This window comes from Apodemus sylvaticus, chromosome 1 (genome assembly GCF_947179515.1).
Source record: "Apodemus sylvaticus chromosome 1, mApoSyl1.1, whole genome shotgun sequence".
In the NCBI taxonomy this organism is placed as follows: domain Eukaryota; kingdom Metazoa; phylum Chordata; class Mammalia; order Rodentia; family Muridae; genus Apodemus; species Apodemus sylvaticus.
The window spans coordinates 186962577-186989776 of NC_067472.1; the positions used below are offsets into that span (position 1 = coordinate 186962577).

The 27200-nt window shown below is 39.8% G+C and overlaps 1 pseudogene; it reads right to left on the minus strand.

Moving 5' to 3' along the window:
* Positions 1-4240: 4240 nt before the first annotated feature.
* LOC127664031 (arginine/serine-rich coiled-coil protein 2-like) lies at positions 4241-5513 on the minus strand (annotated as a pseudogene).
* Between the last annotated feature and the right edge of the window lie 21687 nt (positions 5514-27200).

A 27200-nucleotide genomic window follows, 5' to 3' on the forward strand; every position in this document is an offset into this window, starting at 1 on the left:
ATCTCCTTCCTCTTGGACTCTGGGACCACTTACTCAGTCCTGATGTAGTTTTGGGAACTCACCTTTCATTCTTGTTCCCCTGTTGTCATTGTAGGAGGACAACCTTACCTTCCTCACCAAACACCACTGCTTTGTTGCATTTTTAGGGGTGTTCCTCTCACCCTTCCTGTTTGGTAGTACCAGTGTGTCCTGTCCCCTTATTTGGAAGGGATCTTCTAGCTAAGTGGGGAGCCTCTACTTCATTTGCTCCCCTCACTTGTCTAAACCCAACCTTGCCAGCAGACCCTCTCCTCCTCCTCCTAGCCAGTCAACCTTCTAAATCTAGCATGTTGTTCCCTTTGTCAGCTTCTCAGTAGACCCCCAAGTCTGTGGTGATTAGAGCCCCTCTGTTGCTAATCATCTTTCTCCTGTTGATAAAGAGGAACACTCCTCCACTGCTGGTGGGATTGCAAGTTGGTAATAAGGACACATGATTCACTATGTTCATAGAAGCCTTATTTATAATAGCCAGAAGCTGGAGAGAACCCAGATGATGTCTTTCCAAAGAGAAATGGGTACAAAAAATTGGTATAATTATGCAATGGAGTACTACTCAGCTACTAAAAAGAATGAATTCATGAAATTGTTAGGCAAATGGATGGAACTAGAAAGTGCCATCCTGACTAAGGTAAACCAATCACAAAAGAACTCACACAGTATGCACTCACTGATAAGTGGATATTAGCTCAAATGCTCAAAAAGACTGTCCTACCTGGGGATTCATCCTATAATGTCACCAAACACTGACACTATTGTGAATGCCAAAAAGTGCTTGCTGAAAGGAGCCTGATATGGCCGTCTCCTGAGGGACCCTGTCAGAGCCTTATAGATAGAGGCTGATGCTAGCAACCAACCATTGTGCTGAGCGTGGGGTCCCAAGGGAGAAGCTAGATGGAGGATTGGAGGAGCTGAAGGGGTTTGCCTACTCGTGGGAAGAACGCCAATGACTGCCAATCAGACCCCCAAGGGCTCCCAGGGACTAAGCCATCAATCAAGGGTTATGAATGGTTCCAAGTGAAATTGTGGTAGAGGAATGACTTGTTGGGCATCAATGGGAGGAAAGGTCCATGGTCCTATGAAGGTTTAATAGATGCCCCAGCATGGTGAAATGGAGAGGGGGTAGGTGGGAGTGGGTTGGGTTGAGGGGCAGCTTCTGGGAGGCAGTGGGAGGGAGGATGGATTGAGGGATTTCTGGGAGGGCAGAAACAAGGAAAGGATATATCATTTGAAATGTAAATGAAGAATATATTCAATAAAAAAGAAAAGAAAATATCATCCTGACTGGGATAACCCACACCTAAAGGGACATTCAAAGTATGTACTCACTGATAAGTGGATATTAACCAAAATGTAAAGAATCCCCAAGATACAACCCACAGTCCATAAGAAGTTTAACAATACTGAAGGCCCAAGAGAGCATGCTTCAACCTTGTTTAGAAAGGGGCACCCAGCTGGGCAGTGGTGGTGCAAGCCTTTAATCCCAGCACTTGGGAGACAGAGGAAGGAGGATTTCTCAGTTGGAGGCCAGCCTGGTCTATAGAGTGAGTTTCAGGACAGCCAGAGCTACACAGAGAAACCCTATGTGGAAAAACCAAAAAAAAGAAAGAAGGAAAGAAAGAAAGAAAGAAAGAAAGAAAGAAAGAAAGAAAGAAAGAAAGAAAGAAAGAAAGAAAGAAAGAAAGAAAGAAAGAAAGAAAGAAAGAAAGAAAGAAAGACAAGAAAAGAAAAAGAAAGAAAAAGAAAGAAAAAGAAAAGGAAAAGAAAAAGAAAAAGAAAAGAAAACGAAAGGGGAACACAATAATCCCAGGAGGCAGAGGAATGCAGGGACCTGGGTGGAGAGGGGAGGGAAAATGGAGCAGGATCAGGTTTGAGGAGAGACAGGAGAGAAGCCCAGAGGGCCTGAAAAATGAATGGAAATATGCAGCTGTGGGGGTGGGGTAGGGTAAGGGGAACCTCTAGAAATTCCCATAGACCTGGGATGTGAGAGGCTTGTAGGATTCATTGAGGATGCCCTTATTCAAAATGCCCAAGAGTGGGGAGATGTACCCTTTATTTGTAAAAGCTATAAACAGAAAACAACCAGGATGGACTTCAACTGAAAAATGGATTAGGAAAATGTGGCATATTTACAAACTGAAATATCATTCAGCTATTAAAAACAAGGAAACCATGAAATTTGAAGGAAAATGAATGGGATTTAAAATTTTCATTCTGAGTGTGACTGCTATCCATGCCAGCTTTTCTCAAGAGAAAACTTGAAAACTTGAGAATTTCATGAAGTTGTTTTTAATAGCTGTGTAGTATTCCATTGTGTAAATATACCTTTTTTTTTTATCCACTACTATGATGAAGGACATCTGGTTTCTTTCCAGCTTCTGGCTATTATAAATTAGGCTTCTATGAACATAGTGGAACATGTGTCCTTATTGCATGTTGGAGCATCTTCTGGGTATATGCCCAGGAATGATATACCTGGGTCCTCAGGCAGTACTATGTCTAATTTTCTGATGAAGCTCCAAACTGATTTCCAGATTGGTTGTCCCAACTTGCAATACCACCAGCAATGGAGGAGTGTTTCTCTTTCTCTGCATCCTTGACAACATCTGCTATCCCCTGAGTTTTTCATCTTAGCCATTGTGACTGGTGTGAGGTGGAATCTCAGGATCGTTTTGATTTGCATTTCCCTGATAACTAAGGATATAGAACATTTTTTTATGTGCTTCACAGCCATTCAAGTTTCCTCAGTCGAGAATTCTCTGTATCATTGTGTACCTCATTTTTTAACAGTTTTAATTGACTCTAGAGTCTCACTTCTAAGGTTCTTTGTATACATTGGATATTAGCCCTCTATCAGATGTATGTATCAGGATTGGTAAAGATCTTTTCCCAATCTGTTGGCTTCCATTTTTTCCTGTTGACAGTGTCCTTTGCCTTACAGGAGCTTTGCAATTTTATGAGGTCACTTTCTTCGATTCTTGTTCTTAGAGGATAAGCCATTGGTGCTCTTCTGTTCAGGAAATTTTTCCCTGTGCTGACATATTCAAGGCTCTTCCCCACTTTCTCCTCTATAAGCTTCAATGTATCTGGATTCATGTGAAGGTCCTTGATCCACTTAGACTTGAGCTTTGTACATGGAGATCAGAATAGGTTGATTTGCATTTTTGCATGCAGATCTCCAGTTGACCCAGCACCATTTGTTAAAAATGCTGTCTTTTTTCCACCGGATGTTTTTTAGCTCCTTTGTCTAAGATCAAGTGGCCATAGGTGTGTGGGTTCATTTCTGGATCTTCAGTTTTGTTCCTTATTATACCTTCCTGTCTCTGTATCAATACCATGCAATTTTTGTCATTATTGCTTTGTAATACAGCTTGATGTCAGGGATGGTTATTCCCCCTGAAATTCTTTTATTGTTGAAAATAGTTTTCACTCTCCTGGGCTTTTTGTTATTCTTAATGAATTTGCTAATTGCTCTTTCTAACTCTATGAAGAATTGAGTTGGTGTTTTGGTGGGGATTGCACTGACTCTGTAGGTCTCTTTCAGTAAGATGGCTAGTCTTACTATATTAATCCTGCCAATCCACGAGCACGTGAGATCTTTCCATCTTTGAGTTCTTTCTCCAGAGACTCCAAGTTCTTATCACACAGATCTTTCACTTGCTTGGTTAGAGTCACACCAAGGTATTTTATGTTATTTGTGACTATTGTGAAGGGTGTCACCTCCCTAATTCCCTTTTTTCAATTGCACATTTTCTTTATTCACATTTCAAGTCTTATCCCCTTTCCATTTTTTATCATCACTGCCCAGCTTGTGTGCAGGATTATGTGCCACATGGCCAGACCTTCTAAAGGACATCTACAGAAACGTTGGCTTCATTTTTCAAGAAATGGAAATAACTGTGCTAGGTTAAGTCAAAAGTATAGAAGACAGGGGACACGAGAAAATCTATGTATGAGATTTTATCCCACCCAAAGCTTTAATATATTTGAAAAGTAGAATTCATGAACTAAAAACTATTGTCCTTCTAGAGTCCTGTCAAGTTTAATAGAAGTGGGTTCAACCTGATTACAACACTGACACCAGTATCACTGATCTGATATTTACAAAAAAGTAATATTTTTCAATAAATTAATGTCAATGCAACACCCAAGTCAGTTATAATACTAGCTGTTTGGTGAACAAGGTCCTAACATCAGACCAAGTCTATAAAGTCCAAATGGATATTTTCCAAACTTCACACATTGAAGATGTGAAACCCAAACCTGTTTCTCTTTGTGTGTGGGTTTGCAATCATACTGAGCATCAAGATTTCAAAAGAAACTTCTTGTTGCTTCAAAGTCTTTTAACTTTCTTTATCAATGGAGCTATAGACAACTTCATCTTCACTCTTCATGCCCATTAACTTCCTAAATTTGACATTTTGGTCCTTGTTTCCAAAATTCATTTTTTTAAGATTTCAGCAGACTGACATTTGTTGCCTTCTTTCTTGCCTTGCCAGAGCATTTTCCTCTTTCTCTTGCTCAGCAAATTTCACTGGATTCACAGCTGCTGGGTTATAGTAACTGGGCACTGCTGCTATACCTGTCTCTGCCAAGGCTTTAGCTTCCAGGGCCACTATTTGGGCGGCCATAGCTATCTGAGGAGTAACCTGGGTAACCTGGGTTCCTGATTTCAACACTGCCTCCAGTTGCTGCAGCCACTGCAGCCATTTCTTGTTGTTTCTGATTTTGACCATTTCATTTTTTGTTCTTATAGTTTCTTTGTCCTTTTTCTTCTAGCTAATCTTCATGGGTAAATTGCTGTGTTTCTGCCAATGAAGGGAGTTGGACTAGGTGTCTGGCTTAGGCTTCTGCTAAATCTTCTTGGTTTTTTTTTTTTTTATCCTCTTCTATCTTGACTTCAACTGCGTGTTCTGCTCCTTGTTCTAGTCCTATGCCTGTGTATGGATCTTAATCAGGAGAATGTTCTGATCCTTCTTTTTCTATATCTGCCTCTAGATGGTGACATCTTCCTGCCTCTGCTTCTGGGTTGGGATTGATTTTCCAATCCCTACTTCTTGAGCAAGACTTCTTCCTTTCCCTGTTTCTACTGCTGTAGTGTCTTTAACTTGATCTAACTTCTGCCCCATGATGACTTCCTTTCTTTGTGTTTGTGTCTGTCCTCACCATTCCCAGATGAATTTAATCATTCTCTTCCTTTGTCAGTAGAGTGTTCTTTGTCATTGTGCTCCTCAGACTTGTGTCTCTTAGAGGCCTTATCTTTGGATTCTTGAATCTTTGCTTCTGCTCAGGCTCCTGTGCTTGCTTCCATCATTAACTAATTTTTGTTTTCTTTCTCTTGACCTTGACCTCAACTTTGAAAAATGATGTTTTGAGGCTACAGAAAAAATAGATATATTTGACTACTCTTTTTTTCTTTTCTCTATCTGGTGATGTCTTTTCTGGGCCTAATCTCATTCTGTATCAATAGCCACCATTGCTTTTGAGTCCCAGCTGCTAAATTGGTGCTTCTGCTTACCCACACTCAACAGTACTCCCTAATTTCTTTCTCAGCCCGTTTGTCCTTTGAGTAGAGGAAGGTTATTGATTTGGTTGAGTTTATTGTATATCCAGCCATCTTGATGAAGTTCATTATCAGGTTTAGGAGTTCACTGGTGGAATTTTAAGTAGACTATCATATTGTCTGCTAATAGTGATATTTTGACTTCTTCCTTTCCAATTTTTATCCGTTTGACTTCCTTGTTGTCTAATTGCTCTGGCTAGGACTTCAAGTACTATATTGAATAGGTAGGAGGAGAGTAGGCAGCCTTGTCAACTCCCTGATTTTAGTTGGATTGCTTCTAATTTCTCTTCATTTAGTTTGATGTTGGCTACTGGTTTCCTGTATATTCCCTTCACTATGTTTAGGTATGGGACTTGAATTCCTGCTGTTTCCAAGACTTTTACCCTGAAGGAGTGTTGGGTTTTGTCAAATGCTTTCTCAGTATCTAATGAGACGATTGTGTGGTTTTTTCTGTGGGTTTGGTGCAGAATTTTATCAGACCTTCAATGAAGACCTAATTCCAATACTCTTCAAATTATTCCACAAAATAGAAACAGAAGGAATGCTACACAATTTGTTCTATGAAGCCACAATTATGCTTATACCTAAATCACACAAAGGCCCAACATAGAAAGAGAACTTCAGAGCAATTTCCTTTATGAATATTGATGCAAAATTCTTGCAAAAAAAATCCAAGAACACATCAAAATGATCATTCACCATGATCCAGTAGTCTTCATCCCAGGAATGCACGATGGTTCCATATATGGAAATCCATTTATATAATCCACCATATAAACAAACTCAAGGAAAAAACACACAATCATCTCATTAGATACTGAGAAAGCATTTGACAAAATCCAACACTCCTTCATTATAAAAGTCTTGGAAACCTCAGGTATTCAAGTCCCATACCTAAACATTTGAAGTGAGAAAACACATTACAAATTCAGATCTTTGGAGGTGGTGATATTTAATTAAATATAGGCTAAGCCTTCTATGGATAAAACATCTTGTTCTCCAGGGTAAAAGAGAGGAGAGCAAGATAAAATTTGCTGCATTGAAGATAACAAACAATAACAATTATAAAGTCACTGAAGACAATGAAGGATTAATTTCCTCAGTCAGAGGTAGAAAGCCTATACTTCAAGGGGTATGGAGAGGGGTGCATCTTATAAGGAGTGTGGAAAGTCTATTACTTCGGGTGATATAAGCCCTTGAGAATCTGAAAGTTCAAAGTTCCCAGCCTCATGGTGTCCTGCCACACAGCTCCGTCCCAGGTTACAGGATCCCATCCTTTTTTTTTTTCCATTTTTTTAATTCGATATATTTTTTATTTACATTTCCAATTGTTTCTGCTTTTCTAGCCTTCCCACTCCCCGAAAGTCCCATAAGCCCCTTTCTCTCCCCCTGTCCTCCCACCCAACCCTTCCCACTTCCCCATTCTGGTTTTGCCCTACACTGCTTCACTGAGTCTTTCCAGAACAAGGGGCCACTCCTCGGTTCTTCTTGTACCTCATTTGATGTTTGGATTATGTTTTGGTTATTCCAGTTTTCTAGGTTAATATCCACTTATTAGTGAGTGCATACCATGATTCATCTTTTGAGTCTGGGTTACCTCACTTAGTATGATGTTCTCCAGCTCCATCCATTTGCCTACAAATTTCATGAATTCATTGTTTCATTGTGGCAGAATAGTTCTCCATTGTGTATATATACCACATTTTTCGCATCCACTCTTCTGTTGAGGGATACCTGGGTTGTTTCCAGCTTCTGGCAATTATAAATAGGGCTGCTATGAACATAGTGGAATATGGATCCTTATTACATGCTGGGGAATCTTCTGGGTATATGCCCAGGAGTGGTATAGCTGGATCTTCTGGAAGTGAGGTGCCCAGTTTTCAGAGGAACCACCAGACTGATTTCCAGAGTGGTTGTACCAATTTGCAACCCCACAAGCAGTGGAGGAGTGTTCCTCTTTCTCCACATCCTTTCCAACCCCTGATGTCTCCTGAATTTTTAATCTTAGCCATTCTGACTGGTTTAAGGTGAAAACTCAGGGTTGTTATGATTTGATTTCCCTAATGACTAATGAAGTTGAGCATTTTTTAAGATCTTTCTCTGCCATCTGAAGTTCTTCAGGTGAGAATTCCTTGTTTAACTCTGTACCCCATTTTTAATAGGGTTGTTTGGTTTTCTGGAGTCTAACTTCTTGAGTTCTTTATATATATTGGATATTAGCCCTCTATCTGATGTAGGATTGGTGAAGATCTTTTCCCAATTTGTTGGTTGCCGATTTGTCCTTTTGATGGTGTCCTTTTGATGGTGTGTGGAGGAACGGATTCAGAAAATGTGGTATATTTACACAACGGAATACTACTCAGCAATTAAAAACAATGATTTCATTAAATTTTTAGGCAAATGGTTGGAACTGGTAAATATCACCCTAAGTGAGGTAACCCAGTCTCAAAAGAACACTCATGGTATGCACTCACTGATAAGTGGATATTAGACCAGAAGCTTGGAATACCCAAGACACAATGCACATATCAAATGATGCCCAAGTAGAAGGAAGAAGTGGCCCCCAGTCCTGGAAAAGCTCAGTACAACAGTGTCAGGGAATACCAGAACATGGAAGTGGGAAGGGGTGGATTTGGTAACAGGGGTAGGGAAGAGGGCTTATGGGACTCTCAGGAAGGGTGGCATCCAGGAAAGGAAAACTCACTTGAAATGTAAATAAAGAATATATCGAATAAAAATAAACAGGAGACAGCAGGTGTTGGCAAGGATGTAGAGAAAGAGGAACAGTCCTCCACTGCTGGTGGGATTGCAAGCTGGTACAACCACTCTGGAAATCAGTCTGGTGGTTCCTAAGAAAACTGGGCATGACACTTCTGGAGGACCCTGTTATACCTCTCCTGGGCATTTACCCAGAGGATTCCCTGGCATGCAATAAGGACACTTGCTCCATTATGTTCATAGCGGCCTTATTTATAATAGCCAGAAGCTGGAAAGAATACAGATGTCCCTCAGTGGAGGAATGGATACAGAAAATGTGGTATATTTACACAATGGAATACTACTCAGCAATTAAAAACAATGAATTCATTAAATTTTTAGGCAAATAGTTGGAACTGGAAAATATCATCCTAAGTGAGGTAACCCAATCACAAAATAATACACATAGAATGTAGTCACTGATAAGTGGATGTTAATTAGCCCAGAAACTTTGAATACTCAAGACACAATTAACATATCAAATGATTCCCAAGAGGGAAGGAGAGTGCCCTCTTCCTGGAAAGGCTTTATGCAACAATGTAGGGGATTGCCAGGACAGAGAAGTGGGAGGGGAATGGGCAGAGGAAAGAAGGCTTATGGTACTTATAGGGAGCAGGAAATCAAGAAAGGGGAAATCATTTGGAATTTAAACAAAGAATATAGAAAATTGAAAAAAAAGGAAAAGAAAAAAAGAAAACGAAAAAAAAAAAGATGCTACAATGAAAGAAAAAGTACTTTGTCCTTGCGACTTGTTTCAATGATAAAGACTGAAATATGCAGCATTCTGTCCATTGCTCCATAACAGACCTACCTCTTCCTGACCATTGCTTTCCCATGGCTACAGTTATCTCATGGTGAACCATGATCACAGCTGCTGTTATGAATTGGGCATTTAGAGATGTCAGCAGAGCTGTCCCTCAGGTTCTCACAGCATTTCTGCCATGATCCTATTCCTTCCTGCTCAGTGTGACTTCCACAAATAGACTTCTCATGAGGCTTTCAGTAACTTTCACATACTCTCTATAAGATCTCTTCCTGCAGGAACTGTGAGGACAAAGCACAATGATCAGTGGCCTTTGAGAGTTTGATGTTTTCCCATATTACTCTGTTCATTAGGACATGTGGACAGCCCAAATTGGGAATTTTATTGATGACAGTCATATGCTCGATATTCTAGATAATAAATGAATAAAACAGGCAGTTAGGTTAATGCATTCATTAGAATATGTGTACTTCTTTGAGAGTATGAGGTGATATTGACCACAACTATTTCTTAAATCCTCTGTCACGGGTTATCATAAAAGATTTTTCTTCTGTTAGCTGTGAAGAGGCAGAAAGAAGAGGCAGAAAGAAGAATTACACACTGGTTCAGTGTTGTTACCAGTGTTGCCATTGTGGAAGATGTCTCTGTCTTTTCTTTTTATTAATTGACTGTTTATATCTTTTAAAACATTTGACTCTTAGTCTACATGTATTCCATTATTCTTACATTTATGAATATATCTATACAAAATATACATCATAAATTCAGCTCTTCCAATTGGTGCCACTAATTGATATGTGTATCAATTCTACTGAATTTGGTATGCATTTAAGTATTTCTTGCCTCTTCCTCTTGGTGTATGTAGAGAGAATTTTTATCAATAACAGTTTTTATAGGTGACAATAAAAACCAATCCAAAGGGAAATCCACACAGGTAAAAGAACTCATATTGAGTTTCCTGTTTGGATGTGTGGGTTAAGTTCTAACTATGCCATATGTAGATATAATCCAAAGTGACAAATTGATTTTAGAGTTGGTGTCTGTCAGAAGACAAGAGCATTAGTAGTAACAATCTGAATAGTGACCGAAGATTTTGATGAGAATGAGTTGAAGTGTTTTAATGGAAAACTGGTTTGTGTGATCAAAAATACTTTTGGGCATATCGGAAACTGAGGAAGTTTGGGATAGGAGAGTGATTAAATATCTAAAATGGCTATATTGATGTAGTGTGATTTACACTAAAACTTAGCCTGAATCTTAAAAGATGATTCCTACATGAGGAAAACTATGAGAGCCCTCAAAATTTGAACAAGAGAAAAATGCTTGTTTAAAGTACAGTTTCAGCATGCTCTACCAGGATCTGAGGCTTTGAGTTTCTGTTTAAATAAAAAGTGAAGTTGAATTCACCTGCAGTTCTATAATTCTATTTATCTTGGGTTCTCCATTCTCATCATCTCAAGGATTAAATGTTCCTCAGCAAATAGCTCTATTCAGATTTCTGTGCTGGAAGCTTCAGTATCTGAAGTGAACATGGTTGAAATTTTATGAGCCTTTCATATCTGAGTAGTCATATATTGACTCAAAAGTAAATATAGGGACTTCATTGTATATTTTAATTCCCCTAAATTCAGGGGGATAAAATGTGTATTACGTCATGGAAAATATTTTCGTGTGTAAATTTCTATGTTCAGATTTTATAATCTGATGCATATTTTTCTGTGCAATAGGAGATTGCAGTATTTTAGAACTCAAATGAAATTTTTACTATACTATATTAGTTGATATTTCAAAAGACATATCACCTACAAATTATTTGATAATCTTATATCTGTAATGGAACCTGCTGTTGTATCATTGTAATTAACAACATAGTAGCAGGCAGCATTCTTTGATTTGATTTTTTGGATTTTTTGTTTGTTTGTTTTGTTTTTTTGAGGCAGGGTTTCTCTGTATAGCCCTGGCAGTCCTGGAACTCACTCTGTAGACCTGGCTGGCCTCGAACTCAGAAATCCACCTGCCTCTGCCTCCCAGAGTGCTAGGATTACAGGCATAGGCCACCACCGCCCGGCTAGCAGGCAGCATCTTATGCACACATTTTCATAATCTGTGACTAATTAATGTGGTTGTAAAATCACGGTAGACATTTTCTGTCTTTTTGAATTGTTTTTTAGATTGACATAATTTTATAATTTTAGATTTTATATATGTATATGAATATTTATGTATGCTTGTAATACATTGGAAAAATAGAAAGGTTGTTATTAAATAGAAAGAAATATACTTTTATCTTTTTTATAGGATATTTTCTTTATTTACATTTCAAATATTATCCCCTTTCCAAGTCCAACCCACAAAACTCCTATCCCATCGCCCCTGTTCCTGCTTCTATGAGTGTGTTCCTCCACCCACCCAACCACTCCCACTTCCCCCGCCTTGCCATTCCCCTACATTGGGGCATCAAACCTTCACAAAACCAAAGGCCCCTCCTCCCATTGATGTCCAACAAGTCCATCCTCTGCTACAAATAAGTGGAGCCATGGGTTACTACACATATACTCTTTGGTTGGTGGTTTAGTCCCTGCGAGCTCTGGGAGGGTTTGGTTGGTTGATATTATTGTTCCTACTATGGGGTTGCAAACACCTTCAGCTCCTACAGACCTTTCTCTACATCTTCCACTGGGGACCCTGTATTCAATCCAATGGTTGGCTGCAAGCCTCTGTATTTGTCAGATTCTGACAGAGGCTATCAAGAGACAGCTACATCAGGCTCCTGTCTGAAAGTACTTCTTGGAATTCATAATAGTGGCTGGGCTTGATAACTGTGTATGATATAGATTCCCAGGTGGGGCAGTCTCTGGATGGACTTTTCCTCAGTCTCTGCTCCACACTTTGTATCTCCTCCCGTGGGTTTTTTATTCCCCCTTCTAAGAAGGACAGAAGTATCCATACTTTGGTCTTCCTTCTTCTTGAGCTTCATGTGGTCTATGAATTGTATCTTGGGTATTCCAAGCTTTGGGGCTAATATCCACTTATCAGTGAGTGCATACCATGTGCATTGTTTGTGACTGGCTTACCTCACTCAGGATGATATTTTCTACTTCCGTCCATTTGCCTAAGAATTTCAGCAAGTCATTGTTTTAATAGCTGAGTAGTACTCCATTGCCTCAAAGTACAACACTTTCTGTAACATGGATTGTGTTTTAAATATAATCAGGAGATATAATTATATCCATAACATTTGTTCCACTACTGCACCAGAATAGCTTACAGGCCAGTCACTATTTTAGTTTGCAATGTTTGTAACTTTGAGATAGCCATGCTTACGTTTCTGTTCTGGTAGCATGCAGAGTACCTTGCATATCTTGAATGCTACTTAGGAGAGAGAAGCTTAATACATAATGTTTTACTTGTGTTTATATTGTAAATATACTTTTTTTTATAAGGCATTAGTAAGATTTTATATTTTTGGATTTTATATATGTATATGAATATGTATGTTTGTAGTAGTGAAAAAACAGAAAGGTTGTTATTAAATAGAAAGAAAAATACACATGATAGAGGCGTCTGTTTCTTTCAAATAATGGTGTTCTTTGATTTAAACTTTTGAATTTCATGATGTCTGATTTATGAATTTTTGTTTTTATTCTCTATACTTTTGGAGTACTTCTCAGGAAGTACTATTCTGTATAATGAAGTCAAGTGAATTTTCTACTTCCAGGTAAAAAGTGACCTTCAGAATTCATAAGACAAAACTCGGTTCAATATAAAAAATGGAATGTTCTGAGATCCCTCAGCATCTCCTAAACTTTCTGCAGCCATTTACTTCTGTTAATTGCTTTTAGAAAATGACTTAGTCCCCTTGATTTTCAGTTTTTATGGGAATAGCCCTCTACTTTTTAAAGAGTTTCCACTGTACAGTCAACTTCAACAAGCACGCTGGAATTTAGTTCCATTAGGAAATTTTAGGATGTGGACATCAGTGGGCCTGCTCAGATATCCATCAGAAAGGGATAAAATCATTTTGATTGTAAACAGTCTATTACAAATCCATTGCAATTAAATTTAATTACAGTCATGATAAGTATCCCAGGAAGTTTTATAAAGGAAAGCTGGCCAGGCAGCCTGAAGTCAGTGGCTTTTGGTGTGAGAGGAATAGATAGATCCAGGGAATGCATTTTTGAAGGAGTAACATTTTAAAGGAAACTTGTGTGAATCAGGGAAAAGAGACAGAAGAGTAAGTTCCAGGCAAAGAACATCAAAACCTCAGGTAGGAAAATGAATGTAGCCCATTGAAGTTAACTTGAAGAAGAAAGTCTGCCTGGCAATGCACCTGTGAAAAGCTGTAGGAGGGACACTGTCTCCTAATGTGATCCTGTTTGTCCCCTGAATGCACTTTGTGAAGCCACATTCAAGTTACACCCATTGTAGTAAAGAGTCATTGTTGGACCTAGCTGAGTGTGCTCAGCCTTCTTTGAAACGTCTGTGACTCAAACAAAGCTATAGCCAGGCAGAGCAACCCAAACTAAGGTCAGTGCTCATGCCCCTCTCTGTGTGGGGGTCATATTTATACTCTATCACAGGTCCTTTCACATGTCTGCTATATCAAAACATCTGTCATCTGTGTTTGCTTCAGGTAAACATTCTTTCCTGTGTCTGTTGCAGCAAAACATCTTTTCTCCTGTGTCTGCTTCAGGTAAACATTCTCCTGCATGTTTGCTTTAGCAAGACATCCTTTAATCTGTGTGCAGCAGCAAAACATCATTTGACATAGCTGAATGTCGACGAACTAGAAGTTTCCACTTTGGTGTATGTGGTCCACACATAGGTAAATGTGGGCACATCCTATGGATGATTGACAGACTGTGGTTGTTTAATATGGATGACTGACAGGCTTGAGCCTTGTCCTGTGGACAAATCACAGGCTGTGGCCTTCTCCTCTGGAAGACAAACACAGCTGTAGCCTTGCCCTTGAAATCTGATCATCTGTAGGTGTGTCCTCTGGAGGATTGACACACTGAGGGCATTTCCTATAGATGATTAATAGCCTGTGTTCCACTACCATGTATGAGTGACAGATTGTGGGTGTTTACTATGGGTGATTGACAGGGTATGGGTGTTTCCTTCCTATAGGTAATAGAATGAGGTTGTTTTCTGAGCTTGATACTTTTTAGATATTTCCTATAGATGACTGACTGAATGAATGAATTTTGTCTCCAAGATAGGCCTGCTCTTGGTCTTTTCTTTGGATCATTGCCTGTCTGTGTGAGTTTTCTCTTGACAACTGACAGACTGAGGCAGATTCCTACACATTATTGATAGGCTGAGGTCATTTCCTATACATACATGACAAGTTCTTAGCTCTTCCTAGGAATGACTGACAAGAAATGTCTTTGTCCTGGGAATGACAGACTGTTTCCTGACTGAAAGGATGTTGGTGTCCCTGTGGATGATTGATAGGCTATATGTTTTTTATTTGTTATTCCATTTTTTGTAATTGCCCTTTTTTCTTGGATATTTTCTTATTTACACATCAGATGTTTTCACCTTTCCAGTTCTCCCCTAAGGAAACCTCCTATCCCATCCCCCTCCTGCTGATTCTATGACAGTGCTCCCCCATCCACCCACACACTCCCTTCTTGCTGCCCTGGTATTCCCCTACAGGGAGATAAGAAAGGAACAATTTGCATTCTTCTACATGTTGACTAACAGTTGAATGACCACAATTTGTTGAAAATGCTACCTTCTTTCTACTGGTTGGTTTTAGCTCCTTTATGAAAAATCAAGTGACCATGGTTGTGTGGGTTCATTTCTGGATCTTCCTGCCTAACACTGTACCAATGCCATTACAACAGTTTTTATCACTATTGCTCTGCACTACAGCTTGAAGTCAGGAATGATGACTCCCCCAGAATTTCTTTTATTGTTGAAAATTGTTTTCACTATCCTGGATTTTTTCTTAATTCAAATGATTTTGAGAATTGTTCATTCTAAGACTATGAAAAATTGAGTGGAAATTTTGATGGGGATTGCATTGAATCTGGAGACTGCTTTTGGCAGAGTGGTCATTTTTACTATAATAATCCTGCCAATACACAAGCATAGGAGAACTTCCTCATTCTGAGGGCTTCTTCGATTTCTTTCTACAAAAAAGTTTGTGTCATACTGATCTTTCACTTATTAGGTTTGAGTCACAGAATGGTATTTTATATATTTCACTTAATGGGTTAGAGTCAAACAAAGATATTTTATATTGTTTGTGACTATTGTGAAGGGTGGTATTTTCCTAATTTCTTTTTCAGCCTGTTTATCCTTTGAGTACAGGAAGGCTACTGATGTGTTTGAGTTTATTGTATATCCAGCTACTTTGTTGAAGTTGTCAGCTGTAGAAGTTCTCTGGTGAAATTTTTGGGGCCACTTAAGTATACTATCATATCTGCAATTAGTGATATTTTGAATGTATCCTTTTGACTTCCTTTTGTGGTGTAATTGATCTAGCTAGACCTTCAAGTACTATATTGAGTAGATAGGGAGAGAGTGGGCAGCCTTGTCTAGTCCCTGATGTTAGTGGGATTGCTTCAAGTTTCTCTTCATTTAGTTTGATGTTGGCTACTGATTTGGTGTATGTATGTTGCTTTCACTAAGTTTCGGTATGGGCTTTACATTTCTGATCTCTCCAAGACATTTTATTTTTAAATTTATAGATATATTTATTTACATTTCAAATGATTTCCCCTTTTCTGGACCCCCACTCCCGGAAAGTCCCATCAGTCCCTTTCCCTCCCCCTGTTTTCCCACCCAACCCTTCCCACTTCCCTGTTCTGATTTTGCTCTATACTGCTTAACTGAGTCTTTCAGAATAAGGGGCCACTCCTCTTTTCTTCTTGTACCTCATTTGATGAGTGGATTGTTTTGGGTATTCCAGTTTTCTAGGTTAATATCCACTTATTAGTGAGTGCATACCATGATTTATCTTTTGAGTCTGGGTTACCTCACTTAGTATGATATTCTCGAGCTCCATCCATTCGCCTAAGAATTTTATGAATTCGTTGTTTCTGATGGCTGAATAGTAATCCATTGTATATATATATACCACATTTTTTGCATCCACTCTTCTTTTGAGGGATACCTGGGTTCTTTCCAAATTCTGGCAATTATAAATAGGGCTGCTATGAACATAGTGGAACATGCATCCTTATTACATGCTGGGGAATCTTTTGGGTATATGCCCAGGAGTGGTATAGTAGGATCTTCTGGAAGTGAGGTGCTCAGTTTTCGGAGGAACCACCAGACTGATTTCCAGAGTGGTTGTACCATATTGGTACAGTGACAGGCAGGCAGATCAATGGAACAGGATTGAAGATCCAGAAATGAACCCACACACCTATGGCCACTGGATCCTCGAAATAGGGGCTGAAAACATCCAATGGAAAAAAGATAGCCTTTTCAACAAATGGTGCTGGTTCAACTGGGGGTCAGCATGCAGAAGAATTCGAATTGATCCATTCTTATCTCCTTGTACTAAGCTCAAATCCAAATGGATAAAGGACCTCCACATAAAGCCAGACACCCTGAAGCTAATAGAAAAGAAACTGGGGAAGACCCTTGAGGACATCGGTACAGGGAGAAAGTTTCTGAACAGAATACCAATAGCATATGCTCTAAGATCAAGAATTGACAAATGGGACCTCATAAAATTACAAAATTTCTGTACTGCATAGGACACCATCAAGAGAACAAATCGGCAACCAACAAATTGGGAAAAGATCTTCACCAATCCTACATCAGATAGAGGGCTAATATCGAATATATATAAAGAACTTAAGAAGTTAGACTCCAGAAAACCAAACAACTGTATTAAAAAATGGTGTACAGAGTTAAACAAAGAATTCTCACCTGAAGAAGTTAGGATGGCAGAGAAACACCTTAAAAAATGCTCAACTTTATTAGTCATTAGGGAAATGCAAATCAAAACAACCCTGAGACTTCACCTTACACCAATCAGAATGGCTAAGATTAAAAATTCAGGAGACAGCAGGTATTGGCGAGGATGTGGAGAAACAGGAACACTTCTCCAAGATTTTCAACATGAAGGGATGCTACATGTTGTCAAATGCTTTTGCAGCATCTAATGAAATGATCATGTGCTTCTTTTCTTTGAGTTTATGTAGTGGATTACATTGATGGACTTCAGTATATTGAACCATCCCTGCATCCCTGGGATGAAGCCTGCTTGATCACGATTATCATTTGGAAGTGTTCTTGGATTCAGTTTTTGACAATTTTATTGAGTATTTTTGTATCGATATTCACAAGGGAAATTGGTCTGACATTCTCTTTGTTGGCTCTTTGTGCAGTTTTGGTATCAGCTTAACTGTTGATTCATAGAATGAATTGGGTAGTGTTCCTTCTGTTTCTATTTTGTGGAATAATTTGAAGAGTATTGGTATTAGGTCGTCTTTGAAGTTCTGATAGAATTCTGCACTAAACCCATTTGATCCTGGGCATTTTTGGTTGGGAGACTTTTAACAACTGCTTCTATTCATATAAAGGTTATGGGAGAGTTTGGATGTTTTATCTGATTCTGATTTAACTTTGGTATATAGTATTTGTCTAGAAAATTTCTACTTCAACTTGCTTTTCCAGTTTAGCTGAATATAGACTTTTGAAGTAGGATTTGATGATTTTTTTAAAATTTTCTTTAGTTTCTGTATCTCCCTTTTCATTTCTGATTTTGTTAATTTGGATTCTGCCTCTGCGCACTTTGGTTACTCTGGCTAAGGGTTTGTCTGTCTAGTTGATTTTCTCAAAGAACCAGCTCCTAGATTTGTTTATTATTTCCTATACTTCTTTTTGTTTCTACTTGGTTGATTTCTGCCCTGAGTTTGATTATTTCCTGTCATCTTCTCCTCTTGAGTGTATTTGCTTCTTTTTGTTCTAAAGTTTTGAGGTCTGTTGTCAATGTGCTAGTGTATGCTCTCTCCAGTTTCTTTTTTTTTTATTCGATATATTCTATATTTACATTTCATTTACATTCTTTATTTACACTGGAAATGCTCAGTGCAGCAGTGTAGGGGAATACCAGGACAGGGAAATGGGAAGGGGTGGATTGGGGAACAGGGGGAGGGAAGAGGGCTTATGGGACTTTTGGGGAGGGGGGATCCAGGAAAGGGAAAATCTCTCCAGTTTCTTTTTGGAGGCACTCAGAGCTATGAGCTCTCTTCTCAGTACTTTCATTGTGTCCCATAAGTTTGGGTATGTTGAGCCTTTCTTTTAATTCTCAAATGTCTTCAACTTCTCTGTTTCTTCCTTGACCAAGTTATCATTGTGTAGGGCGCTGTTCAGCTTCCATATGTCTGTGAGCTTTCTGTTCTATTTGCTTCTATTGAAGACCATCCTTTGTCCATGTTGGTCTGATTGTACACAAGGGTTGTACCAGCTTGCATTCCCACCAGCAGTGGAGCCAGCATCCGCTGTCTCCTGATGTTTTTTTTTTAATTTCTTTTAAAAATGTATTTCTATTTTTTTTAATTCTGTATATTCTATTTACGTTTCAAATAATTTCTCCTTTTCTGACTCCCCAATCCCCGAAAGTCCCATAAGCCTTCTTCCCCTGTTCCCCCATCTACTCCTTCCCATTTCCCTGTTCTGGTATTCCCCTATACTGCTGCACTGAGTCTTTCCAGAACCAGAGGCCACTCCTCCATTCTTCTTGGACATCATATAATATGTGGATTATGTCTTGGGTATTCAAAGGTTCTAGGCTAATATCCACTTATCAGTGAGTGCATACCATGATTGATCTTTTCAGACTGGGTTACCTCACTTAGTATGATGTTCTCCAGCTCCATCCATTTGTCTAAGAATTTCATGAATTCATTGTTTCTAATGGCTGAATAGTACTCCATTGTATATGTATACCACATTTTTTTTCGTATCCATTCCTCTGTTCAGAGTCACCTGGGTTCTTTTCAGCTTCTGGCTACTACAAATAGGGCTGCTATGAACATAGTGGAGCATGGGTCCTTATTGCATGCTGGGGAATCCTCTGGGTATATGCCGAGGAGTGGTATAGCAGTATCTTAGTCAGGGTTTCTATTCCTGCACAAACATCATGACCAAGAAGCAACTTGGAGGAAAGGGTTTATTGATCTTACACTTCCACATTGAAGTTCATCACTAAAGGAAGTCAGGACTGGAACTCACGCAGGTCAGGAAGCTCCTTTCTTTGTGATAACTCCAGCCTGTGTCAAGTAGACACACAAAACTAGCCAGTACAATTGACCCCTTGTCAACTTGACACACAAACACATCACTATTGAGCCTCAACCCTTACTTTTTTATTCATCCCCAAGATCTAAATTACATTAAAAGTCCCACAGTCTTTACACATTAAAAGTTCAATCACCTTAAAATGTCCAATATCTTTAAAATTCAAAGTCTTTTAAAATTCAGTCTTTTAACTGTGGGCTCCACTAAAATACTTTCTTCCTTCGAGAGGGAAACACATCAGGGCACAATCACAACCAAAAGCAAAACTCAAACTCCAATGATTCAAGGTCTGGGATCCAACTCACAATCTTCCGTGCTCCTCCAAGGGCGTGGGTCACTTCTCCAGCTCTGCCCTTTGTAGCACACAGCTTGTCTTCTAGGCTCCAGCTGCCTATACTCCACTGCTGCTGCTGTTCTTGGTGGTCATCTCATGGCACTGGCATCTCCAAAACACTGCTGACTTCTACTGTAATTAGGCCTCAACAATAGCCTCTCATAGGCAATCTTCAAGGTGACAAGCCTCTGCTCCTATGCATGACCCCTTCAAGTCCTGGGCCATCAATTGCAACTGAGGCTGCACCTTCACCAATGGCCTTCTGTGACCTCTTACTGTGCCAAGAGCCTCAGCTGCTCTTCATGATCCCTTCATGCCTTCAAAACCAGTACCATCTGGGTGACTCTTACACAGTACCAAGTCCAGCCACAGCACAAAATACAACTGTGGCTATCTCTGGAACACACTCTCTGTGCTCTCAGAAAACATTTTCAAGAAGATTTCATCTCAGTGATGCTAGTCTCTTCTTAATCACCGCTAATCTCTTAGCCCCAGCTAACCAGCATCTATAGTCCCAATAACACAAAGGTTTGCTTTAGTGGTTCTGGTATCTTGTTACTCACAGCTGATTCTTCAGCCCCAGCTAACCAAAACCACAGAATCTTCACAATCAAAACATGGCCACTATAAGAGTCTTTAATCTTCCCTCTGAAATTTCACAAGCCAGGCCTCCATCTTTTGCACTGTTCTTAACATTGTCTTCCAAGCTCCTTCAGAACTTTCCACTGAGCTCTAAATATTCTAATGGCTTTTCTAGCTCAAAGTTCCAAAGTCCTTCCACAGTCCTCCCCCAAACATGGTCAGGTTGTCACAGGAATACCCCACTATGCTGGTACCAATTTGTCTTAGTCAGGGTTTCTATTCCTGCACAAAGATCATGACCAAGAATCAAGTTGGGGAGGAAAGGGTTTATTGAGCTTACACATCCACGTTGAAGTTCATCACTAAAGGAAGTCAGGACTGGAACTCAAGCAGGTCAGGAAGCAGGAGCTGATGCAGAGGCCATGGAGGGATGTTTCTTAGTGGCTTGCTTCCCCTGGCTTGCTCAGCCTGCTCTCTTATAGAACCCAAGAGCACCAATCCAAAGGTGGTACCACCCACAAGGGGCCCTCCCCACTTGATCACTAATTGAGAAAATGCCCCACAGCTGGATCTCATGGAGTCAGTTCTCCAACTGAAGCTCCTTTCTTTGTGATAACTCCAGTCTGTGTCAAGTTGACACATAAAACTAGCCAGTACAAGCAGGGTCCTCCAGAAATGTCATGTCCAGTTTTCTGAGAAACCGCCAGACTGATTTCCAAAGTGGTTGCACCATCTTGCAATCCCAACAGCAGTGGAGGAGTGTTCCTCTTTCTCCACATCCTTGCCAACACCTGCTGTCTCCTGTTATTTTGATGTTAGCCATTCTGACTGGTGTGAGGTGAAATCTCAGGGTTGTTTAGATTTGCATTTCCCTGATAGCTATGGATGTTGAACATTTCTTTAGGTGTTTCTCAGCCCAGAAGCTCAGAATACCCAAGACACAATTCACATATCAAATGATGCCCAGGAATGAAGCAAGGAGAGGCCGCTGGTCCTGCAAAGGCTCTATGCAGCAATGTAGGGTAATACCAGGACAGGAAAGCAGGAGGGGGGTGATTGGAGAACAGGGGGAGGGGAGAGGGCTTATGAGACTTTCAGGGAGGTAGAAACAAGAAAATGTAAATAAAAAATCGAATATATACATAAAATATATCTAATAATATTTGTGATGTTAAAAGGTGCAGAAGAATGGATGCAAAAAATGTGGTATTTATATACAATGGAGTACTATTCAGCCATTAGAAACAATGAATTCATGAAATTCTTAGGCAAATGGATGGAGCTGGAGAACATCATACTAAGTGAGGTAACCCAGTCTCAAAAGATCAGTCATGGTATGTACTCACTAATAAGTGGATATTAACCTAGAAAACTGGAATACCCAAAACATAATCCACACATCAAATGAGGTACAAGAAGAGAAGAGGAGTGGCCCCTGGTTCTGGAAAGACTCAGTGAAGCAGTATTCTCCAAAACCAGAACGGGGAAGTGGGAAGGGGTGGGTGGGAGGACAGGGGAAGAGAAGGGGGGTTACAGGACTTTCAGGGAGTGGGGGGCTAGAAAAGGGGAAATCATTTGAAATGTAAATAAATTGTATCGAAGAAAAAAAAAGTGTTACTTAAAAAAAAAAAAAGAATGGAGGAGTGCCCCCTTGTTCTGGAAAGACTCAGTGAAGCAGTATAGGGCAAAACCAGAACAGGGAAGTGGGAAGGGGTGGGTGGGAGAACAGGGGGAGGGAAGGGGGCTTATTGGACTTTCAGGGAGTGGGGGAACAGAAAAGGGGAAATCATTTGAAATGTAAATAAAAAGTGTATCGAATGAAATAAATTAATTAATTGATTAAATTTAAAAAAATAAAAATGAAAAAGCTGATGTTAAAAGGTATTAAAAAGTAGTGATTGTTGCTTCTGTTATTTTTTATCTTATTTTTATGTTTGTGTGGCTATCTTCTTTTGGGTTTCCTTAAAGAAGATAACTTTCTTGCTTTTTTTTCCTTAAAGAAGATAACTTAGCCTATACCCAGGATTTCTGGCTTTCTCTGGTGAGAAGTCTGGTGTAATTCTGATAGATCTGCCTTTTTATGTTACTTGACCTTTTCCCCTGTCTGCTTTTAATATTCTTTCTTTGTTTTGTGCACGTGGTGTTTTGACTATTATATGGCAGAAGGATTTTTTCTGGTCCAATCTATTTGGAGTTCTGTAGGATTCTTGTATGTTTATTGTGCCCTGGAATTTCTAGATGTTTCTCATTAGCAGCATTTTGCATTTTTTCATTTTCTTTGACTCTTGTTTCAGTATTTTCTATAGTATATTCTGCACCTGAGATTCTTTTTTTTAAGATTTATTATTATATGTAAGTACACTGTAGCTGTCTTTAGACACACCAGAAGAGGGCTTCTCATCTCATTACAGATGAATGTGAGCCACCATGTAGTTGCTGGGATTTGTACTCAGGACCTTCAGAAGAGAAGTCAATGCTCTTAACCACTGTTCCAGCTCACCATCCCTGAACTTGAGATTCTTTCTTCTATCTCTGGTATTCTGCTGGGGATGGATGAACCCCTGAACTCTTTCCTCAGTTTTCTATCTCCAGGGTTCTCTCCTTTTGTGATTTCTTAATTGTTTCTATTTTCATTTTTAGATCCTGTATGGTTTTGCTCAATTTCTTTACCTGTTTGTTTTTTTCCTGTAGTTCTTTAAAAGATTCATGTGTTTCCTCTTTAAGAGCTTCTAGCTGTTTGCCTGCCTTCTCCTGTATTTCTTTAAGGGAGTTGTTTATGTCCTACTTAAAGTTCTCTATCATCATCATGAGATGTGATTTTACATCAGAGTCTTGCTTTTCTAGTATGTTGAAGTATCCAGGGCTCACTGTGGTGGGAGAGCTGGGTTCTGATGATGCCACGTAGCCTTGGTTTCTGTTGCTTATGTTCTGTTCTTATGTTTGCCATCTCATTATGTCTGGTGTTGGCTGTTCTTGCTGTTTCACTGTGGCTTGTCCCTTTTGGGAGCCTGTGTGTCGGTGCTCCTGTGAGACCAGCTCTTTCTGGGAGGAATTTTGGCATGCGGCTTTATGGCCCTGGGTCATCTCTGGGGTGCAGACAGAAAACCAAAGCATCCTTTGCCCATGTGTGCCTTGGTGCCTTTGTCCTGAGGGTTCCTTGTGAGTCCCTCTGAGCAGAATCAGTGGTCTTACCTTTGCTCACGGGCATGTGTGCACTCCTTGGTGATCCCCAAAATCCTGGCAGTATTTGGGTTTTGGCTATGTGCATTTCTTCTGGATAATTCTCAGGTTGTGGGCAATTCCAATGGATTAGTGATAGCATGCAGCTTTTTTCTCCAAATGATTGCCATGCTGGGGGTATGCCATGTGCATGGCTGTCGCTATTTCCTATGGGTGATTGACGGGTTGTGGGCATTTCCTATGAATGACTGACAAGTTGTGGGTACTTTCTATGGATAGTTGACAATCTGTACTTGCTACCTATGTCTGACAGGTTGTGAAAATGTCCTAAAAAAATTGACACGATATGGGTATATCCTATTAATGACTGAAAGTCTGTGGGCATTTTCTGTAGATGATTAGCAAGCTATGGTTATATGTTGTGGGTAAATGACAGCTTTGGGCATTTCTTAGGCATGATTGATAGCCTGTAGACTTTTCCTATGGATGATTTGCACATGGTGGTCATTTTCTGTGGATGACTGACAAGCTGTGGACATATCCTGGGGATGACAGAAAGGCTGTGCATGTTGGCAATGCATATAGAAAAGTTGAAGATATGTAGTATGTATGTGTGACAGGCTTTGGATGTTTCCTGTGAATGATTGACAGGGCATAGGCATTTTCTATGGATGATTAACAGGGTGTGAGCTTGTCCTTTGAAGGAGTCACAGGGTTGGTGTGTGTTTCCTGTGGTTGATTGACATGCTGTTGGCATTACCTATGAATGGTTGACAGGGTCTCAGATATCCTATGAAAGATTGACCAGCTGTGAGTGTTTCCATGGGATAATTGACAGGGTATAGGAGTTTCCAATGAATAATCAACAATCTTTGAGTGCTTTGTATGTAAGATTGATAGGTTATAGCCATATCCTGTGAATGATTAACAGACTATGGCCATATTTTATACATGACTGACAGGTTGTGACTGCTTTCTGTGGCTGATTGACAGGCAGGGGGCATGGCTTGTGAATTAAGGACAAGCTGTGGGAGTTTCCTGTCTATGAGTGACAGGCTGTGATAATTTCTTCTGGTTGACTCCCAGGCTTTGTAAGTTGCCTGTAGATGATTGACAGGCCAGGGATGTTTCCAGTAGATGATTGACAGGACTTGGGCATTCCTTATGGATGATAGCCAGGTTGATGGTTTTTCCTCTGGATAATTAACAGGTTGTGGGGGCTGTTGGACAGAGTTTTGGTAAGCTGTGTGTGTCTTGTGCAAGACTGTCAGGCTGTGGGTCAGGTTGGATGATTGACAAAATATAGACTAACAGATGCAATTGTACAGATCACTTGTATCTGTGCAAATTTTTAACAACAAATGGAAATCTATATTGCTAGTCATGAACACTTTGATTCTTTTCATTTCCACATTTCATTTTTTAATGCTCATTAGTAGTGTCTCTATAATGCAGCCAGCAAAAGCACAGCATATCCGAAGGTAATAAGTAAAGTATCCATGGTAATCCAGGTGGTAAATGGTACCAAAGCAGGACCACATGCTTTGACATAAAAAGGTCAATGTTCACCTGGACTCACACCAAATTTGGGAAAATATCCCCATAAGGTGATAACCTATGCCATCAAAGATCTCATGCTTGATATTCAAAAGCTTTAGGCAAAATGACACTAGGGTTCCAAAGAGTATGGTTCATTTCATGTAATATTTATATTTATAGAGTGTAAAGAAAACTAGACTGGCAGAATGGCTAAGATTAAAGACTCAGGAGACAACAGGTGTTGGCGAGGATGTGGAGAAAGAGGAACACTTCTCCACTGCTGGTGGGGTTGCAAATTGGTACTACCACTCTGGAAATCAGTCTGGCAGTTCCTCAGAAAACTTGGCACCTCACTTCCGAAAGATCCTGCTATAAAACTCCTGGGCATTTAACCAGCGATTTCCCAGCATGTAATATGGATATATGCTCCACTATGTTCATAGCAGCCCTATTTATAATAGCTAGAGGCTGGAAAGAACCCAGGTATCCCTCAACAGAAGAATGGATGCAAAAATGTGGTATATATACACAATGGAGTACTATTCAGCCATTAAAAACAATGAATTCATGAAATTCTTAGGCAAGTGGATGGAGTTGGAGAACATCATGCTAAGTGAGGTAAACGAGTCTCAAAAGATCAATCATAGTATGCACTCACTAATAAGTGGATATTAGCCTGGAAAACTGGAATACACAAAACATAATCCACACATCAATTGAGGTACAAGAAGAACGGAGGAGTGGCCACTGGTTCTAGAAAGAGTCCGCGTAGCACTATAAGGCAAAACCAGAACAGGGAAGTGAGAAGGGGTGGGTGGGAAAACAGGGGGAGGGAAGGGGCTTATGTGGCTTTCGGGGAGTGGGGACCCAGAAAAGGGAAAATCATTTGAAAAGTAAATAAAAAATATATCGAATAAAAAAAAAAGAAAACTAGACTGCGCAGAAGAACATAAATGTGTAAGAACAGAAAGAGCTGGAGAGAAGTAGAATATATATTCTACATAGTGGATATCTAAGTTATGTGTGGGGAAAAAATGGACTGACAGAAAAAAATTACAGTTGGACAATTCACTGTTTTTAAAGAAAACATTCAATGAACAAAAGAATATCTTGGAACTATCCTTTACAGTCTATTCTTCTATTATTTCTATGAAACTCCAACATAAAAAATGATAAGCTGTTTAGAACTAGAAAATCTTCCAGAATCATGTGGAAAACAGAAAATCTACTGTTGTGTCTTTGGTTCCCCTCTGTAACCTATCAGAGAATAATAGCAAATAAGAATGAGGGACTGGGGTGGCTGAGTGCAGATATGTGGATAAGGGGATCCCCAAAGCATACTTGCCTGCAAGTCTGAGAATCAGTGTACTCCAAGAGAGTAAATCTATCACATCTAGGATTTGGGTGAGTGAACATTGGCTGTTATAGAAGAAGAAGAAGAAGAAGAAAAAGAAGAAGAAGAAGAAGAAGAAGAAGAAGAAGAAGAAGAAGAAGAAGAAGAAGAAGAAGAGGAAGAGGAAGAGGAAGAGGAAGAGGAAGAGGAAGAGGAAGAGGAAGAGGAAGAGGAAGAGGAAGAGGAAGAGGAAGAGGAAGAAGGACAAGGAGGAGGAGGAGGAGAAGGAAAAGGAGGAAGAAGAGGAGGAGGACGTGGAAGAGGAGGAGGAGGAGGGATGGCAGTCCATATGGAGATAGGAATTTCACAGGAAGAACAACAGAATCAGCTAACGTGGACTCTTTGGGCTCTCAGAGCCTGAACCACCAACCAAAGAACATACACAGTCTGGCCCTAAGCCTCCATGCACATAGATAGCAGATGTGCAGCTTGGTCTTCATGTGGGCCCCAAACAAGTAGAGGGGGGGCTATCTCAAAGGCTGTTGCATGTATGTGAGATATGTTCTTCTAGCTTGACTGCCTTGAATGGATTCAGTGGAAGTGAAAGCACATAGCCTCACAGAGACTCCATGTTCCAAGGTTGGGATATAACCAGGCAACCACCACCCTCTCAGGGGACGAGGGGAGGGTAAGAAAGGGCAAAGATTGCAGGAGATGCAGACTGGGAGGGGCAGTTATCAGGATGTAAAGTAAACAAGTAAAAAATAAAAATAAATGAAATTTTTTCCAGAAAACATCACATGGCTCAAGTGAGACTCCAATAAAACAATAAATTTTGACTTCA